Raw genomic sequence first — 6,643 nt, forward strand, 5'->3', positions numbered from 1 at the left:
GAAGGGCAAAAAGTGAAATTGAATATCCATTAGGGACATTAGCTGTTTCATAATGTCCCAATTTTTCTTTTTCCCAAAGCCAAGGCCAGTGTTGCTACTGCAGTGACCTTCATTACCCTGTTCTTCATGCCAGGCTTGGCCAGCGGTCAGATGGCAGACACCGCTTACCTTTACTGCTGTCCGGTCTTCAGCTCTGTTATTTATTAACAATAGCCTATATTGAATATAATATGCTATACAGTATACTCTCTCAGACATAAAGCAAAGCTAGCTGTCACTGGGACAGTACCTTTTCAAAAAGAATACCTTTGTACAAAATACTGTTTAAAAAATGTAGGTTCATATTAGTTCCTTAATGGTACCTTAAGTTAAATTTAAACTTTATGGCCTGTTTGGGTTCTAATATGGACCTTTTTTTGACCTAACGCAATTATTATTATTACTCTTTCATTCATTAATAAATTTTCTTTTCAGCTTTATTAACCAGGGGTCACCACAGCGGAAAGAACCGGCAACTTATCCAGCATATGTTTTACGCAGCGGATGCCCTTCCAGCTGCAACCCATCACTGGGAAACACCCATACACTCTCATTCACACACACATACACTACAGACAATTTAGCTTCCCCAATTCACCTATAGTGCACGACTTTGGACTTGTGGGGGAAGCTCCACACAAAAATGCCAACTGACCCAGTCAAGGCTCAAACCAGCGAACCCACTGCGCCACCACGCTGCCCTTATACTCACTTGGCTTAATCCTTGCTTTATCAGGTGTCTTTGCTTTATCAGGTGTCACCACAGCAATTACTCTGGCAATTGTTTTGCCTGTGGATGCCAAGATGTGCAACCCTCAGTGCTGGGAAACTCCCATACACTTTTCCTTTCACACACTACGGCAAATTTCGTTTATCCAGTTTACCTATTCCTCATTTGGACAGTATGGGAAACTGGAGCACCTGGAGGAAACCCACACGAACACAGACAGAACATGCGAACTCCACAAAGACCTTGTCTAACAGGGACTTGAGCCAGCAACCTTCTTGCTGTGAGGTGACATTAACAACTTAGCCACCGTGCCAATAATAAAATTTTATTTATTGAAAAAAAAATTATTATGTATTTTACATTGTGCTGCAGTTGTGTGCTACTTTGGCTATTTGGCTACTTTTGTTTTTTTTAGGCCAGTAGGTGGCAACATGTCCTTGTGTTTTACATTTGATGCGTTGAATACTGCAGATTTTTTAGAAATGAAGCACGTGACTGTCTTTTGTAATAGCCCTTTTGTTGTTTTCCATTAAAAAACAGAAGAATTTTGCAACAAAACATCACAGTGTTGCTCTGAAACCCATACATTTGTCATTCCTCCATGTCCACATACACATTGTTTAAATGACAATTATTACAATAATTACCACACACCCCTTGCAGTTTTTCTTTTTTCTTCTCCAGGGCAACTATAAGGGAACCTTTGAGGTTTTCATGTGAAAACTCATCCAATATCACGTTAATGTATATAATTTGAGCAACTAAATGAAATCTTTTTGTGCTAGATAGCATTGAATAGTTTACCATATATTAACTCGATTTCTTTCAGTTTTCACCGCAGATAAAAACTGATGATGAGCATTTCTATTTGATTCCTATCCAACTTAAATGAGGAAATAAATTCAGTCTAGACGGTGAATTGCACAAGCTGACTGTAATTTGTACAGTATCAAAATCAAAGGATCATTTGGCTGAAATAATTTAGCTGGCCTTTGTACTTTGGTCTACATTAGACAAATGCTCATTTGCTGTCATTACCTATTGATCGTTTTTTATTATAATAAACCCTTGTAATTTAACATGTCAGTCATAATCTGAATGTAAAGTTAAGATCATATAAAGATAATGTGTTTGCTAGTGTAAATGTTTTTCTTTTGTTCCTTTATGGTGCACTACATCAGCACAAGTAGAAATAACAATAGTATACTTAGAAGTGTGGATGGTGTTTGTGTCCTATATGCAACAATCATCCACACTGCATGCTTAACCCACTGCTGTCAGGTACAGATAAGGTGTTTTTGAATTGATAAAAGGTCTGCTAAGTATCTGTCTGTTTTGTACTTTGCTCCTTGGTCTGTAAAATATGTCTGATACTATCAGATATCTCGTAACTAGATTTTGATTAAGCTAAAAAACAAGATATTGTTGCCTAAATATGCAACTGTGCTCTGGATGCTCTGGATAGGAAACACCTCAAAAACTGCATGAAGATTAAAACAAAATGTTTGTCAAGACGGACTTTCATATTGGTTTGAGAAAGCTTGACTGTTTGAAGAAATTTTAAAGTCTTAAATATACACTCACTGGCCTCTTTATTAGAGTGGGGAGATTCACATCATGAATGTGCAGCTGGCAAATCTGCAGCAACTGCATGATGCTGTCATGTTTATATAATAAGGAATATTTCCAGTACCTTGTTGAATCAATCCCACAAAGGATTAAGGCAGTTCTGAAGGCAAAAGTAGGTCCAACCTACTAATAAGGTGTACCTAATAAAGTGACCAGTGTTATGTGGTGGGATTGCTAGTCTAGCCAGTATGTTTTTTTTCCTGCTGCTACCATGTTAGTAGCCTGTTTTAGCATGTGGCTATCAAGTTTTGTGATAGTATAAGAATGTTTAAGCAAATTGCTAATATGTGCTATTACTAATTTCCTAGAGCTAACATGTTTTATCTTGTTTAAAGCATGTTAATAGCATGTTTACAGGATGCTAGCATGTTTCTAGCCTGTTGATGGGACTTTCTCATAATTGCTAGTATGTTTCATCATAGCATGTTTTTTTCTTTTTTTGTTAGCATGTGAACAGAAGATTTTAAAGTCTAAAAGATAGGCTAGATGTTATGTGGTAGGATTGCTAGTATAGCCAGTATGTTTTTTCCTGCTGCTATCATGCATGTGGCTTTAGCATGTGGCTATCATGTTTTGTAAAAAATGTGCAGATGTTTTAGCAAATTGCTAACATGAGCTATTAATTGCCCATATCTAGCATGTTTTACCTTGTTTTTAACAGGTTTATAGCATGTTTACATGCAGCTAGCATGTTTCTAGCCCGTTGATTGCACTTTCTCATAATTGCTAGCGTGTTTCATCGAATTAATAACACTTTGCTAGGATGTTTTTTTTTTCTTTTTTTGCTACCTTGTTAACAGCTTGTTTTAGTGTGCCTCTTTTAGTACAAAATGTTAAACACATTGCTATCATGTTTCTAGCCTGTTGTTGGCACTTTTTCATAATTGCTAGCTTGTTTCAGCACTTTTGTTAGCATGTTTAAAGCATTTTTTGGCATGCATGTTTTAGTACTGTATGAGAATGTCTAAATGCATTGCTAGCATGTTTCTAGCCTGTTGTTACTTTCTCATCATTACCAATGTGTTTCATCACAATAATAGCATTTTGTTAGCATGTTTTTCCTTGCTGCTAACTTGTAGGTAGCATGATTCAGTACATTGTAAGGCCATTTTTACACATTGCTAACATGTTTCTTGCCTGTTGTTGACCTTTCTCATAATTGCTAGCGTGTTTCATCAAATTAACAGCACTTTGCTAGCATGTTTTTTTTTCTTTTTGCTAACATGCTAACAGCTTGTTTTAGTTTGCCTTTTAGTACATTATAAAAATGTTTAAATACATTGCTTGCATGTTTATAGCCTGTTGGAACTTTCTCATCATTACTAACCTGTTTCCTCACATTAATAGCACATTGTAAGCATGTTTTTCCTTGTTGCTAACTTGTAAGTAGCATGTTTCAGTACATTGTAAGGATGATTAGCAGATTGCTAACGTGTTTCATCATGTCAATAAAACATTTCCAGTGATTTAACACATTGCTAGCATTTTTCTTGCCTGTTGTTGGAGTTATCTCATAATAATGTTTCATTATGTAAATAGCATGTTTCATTATGTAAATAGTATGTTTCTAGCATGTCTTAGCACATTACTAGCATGTTTCTGACATGTTTCAGTCTCATGGGTAGCATGAATAATACAATATTGTTGCCATTTTTTTAAATGATCCATAGTATGTGATATGGGAGACTCGTACACCTTAATAAATCAGTTCTAATAGGTTAAACCAGATGTTACACAACTGTTTTCCTTGAAGATCAAAATAAGGATCATAACAGGCTCAAAGTACAGAAATCTCCCATTGTCTCAAAACACCAACTTGTTTGTAGACATCCACACCCTGACATAAACATGCATGGAGCTATATATACAACATGTCCCCTACCCTACATTCAGTACACACACAGATCAAGATAAACACAACGATACCACACACAGTTCCTATCAAGAATTTTGTCCTTGAACAATGCTGTCTTTGCTATTCGACCAATGTCCTGACAACTACAGCTCAAAAAGGGACATGCAGATAGCGAAGATAAGATTGTATGAAAATCTGTATGTTAATGCTTTAGTGTTCTCTCATAAAACAGCTGCAAATCCCGGAGAAACTTTGCTTTTACTATCAAAACAAAAAGATTCTAAACAAAAGATTGGAGAAAAGTCCAGTGCTAGGGAACAGTTTCTTGGGGAAATTATTTAGTTTTGTATGAGAACAAAAATGTTTGTGAATGGACCACATCTTTTGTCGAACAAACTGAAAAACATTGAAAAACACTGCAATAAATGCTAGGTTCCACACAATTGCTTCATGTTGTCCCAACACAAATTGCTTAAGTTAACTTAATCGTTTTTACAAATTGAAGTAGATTGAACATAAAACAATTAACGTCCACTACTCAACTGTGTGGGTGGATGATTTGCTGCGTATCGATGGATTTGCTCTTCAGTGTTTGGACTTTCTGCAGTGAAATTTAAATCACACTGAACTGAACTAATTTGAACTCTGAAAACTGGACTGACACAGTTTCCATTTACTAGTTAAGTGTAAATTGAACAACTTCTATGTTATTTACAACTTCTATGTTAAGCTGCTTTGACACAATCTACATTGTAAAAGCACTATAGAAATAAACGTGAATTGAATTGAATTTGTTTTGCTCTGTGGAAAATAAGGATTTAATTAATGCTTCTTTGTAGTTGTTGTATCACAAACCTCTGTCATATATTTGCTAACTTTTTAATATTTCATTATTTTAAAGATTATGCCTTGAGCATCTGTGATTTTTCGTTGGATTTTTCTTTGGTGCTGATGTGCTTTCATTTTCTCCGTCTCACTCGTGGCAAGTTCAGGCGAGGTAGTGTTTAATAAGCAACCCTGGCAGGAAAATATACATTTAGATTTTAAAGAAAATATATTGATATTAAAAAGGAATCATAAGTTTGATCCTATCAGTGTCATAACGAATGCCTTTAAATAATTTAGTTATGTTGTCAGCAAGCGTCATTGTTTATTGAGATTGAAATAAGATTAAAAAAATGTAAATTGAAATAAGAAAAACTGTTATAGCAACACTTGTGACTGCTTTGGGAAATAACGCTCGTCGTAGTCGTCACGGAATGACTGATCGTGAAGGGATGTGTAGTCAGGCACATTTGCTACCCACGAAAAGTCAAGATCTTATTAAGACAAAAATCGCATAATCTGATATAGTGACTTTCATAACGACAATAAAATCTTGTGATCTGTACCGGGCTCAAGTTGTCCCAAAAAAAAACCTTCAGAATTGTGTTGTTTCAACTGATTTTAAATAAGTAGTTTGAACAAGCAGCAACAGTCATTTTTTGAGGGTACAATGTTGGCTTTTTTCTTCGCCATGTTTGCTTTAATATATATCAAATTTTTAAAATAGCCAAATTTCTCCAAATCAGACTTTATTTTTAAGTTGCGAGAACTAAATTTGTTACTGTCAAGTTATATTGTCGATTTATTCTCACAATTCTGATTTTATATTTCAAAATTATTTTTAAACCTAAAAAAATGCATTCTGAAAAGAAAAAAGAAGAGATAAAAAGAAATCAGCAATTCTCATTCAATTGACAATTAGCTTCCTTATATAAAGCTCTACAATCCAATCTCAAATGGAAAATACAACAATTTGATGTTTTGGTGAATGTAAATGATTCAAATAATTTCATTTGTATATAAACATACACATACTTGACTCCTGAGAGCTTTGGAAAGTCTAACCATACAAATTTGTGTTGGACAAGTTGAACTTTTGGCAATCTTTAAATAGCCTTTGGGATGTTATGACATGGCATGAGACATTATTTAATGCATGTTCACCTTGTCAGTCTGAGAGCCAAAAGCTGCCAGTGCCAGGTTAGCGAAACACCCCCTTACCGCCCTGTTAAACCCACCATTCACGAAGTCCTGTTTCATTTTGTGCTATAATAACCCACCTCTGAGTCAATCATAGGAGTACTTGTGACAATATTCACATGCATTTCATATCTGCACTACATTTGAACCAATGATACAGCAATTTCCATGTCTTCAATATCTGACCTTCAGAAATAATGTCTGTTTCTGGCACTTCTCTCTGCACGTCTGTCCCTTACCCTGTCCAAGTGCAATGGTCAAAGCTTGATTACTGCACAGCCTGTGGCAACTGTTAGTTGTGAGGAAATTTTTGCTTTTTGGCATGATAAAGTCTTTAAACCAGCATGCATTGTGAAACGGCACTG

Source organism: Danio aesculapii, chromosome 10, assembly GCF_903798145.1.
Source record: "Danio aesculapii chromosome 10, fDanAes4.1, whole genome shotgun sequence".
Classification (NCBI taxonomy): domain Eukaryota; kingdom Metazoa; phylum Chordata; class Actinopteri; order Cypriniformes; family Danionidae; genus Danio; species Danio aesculapii.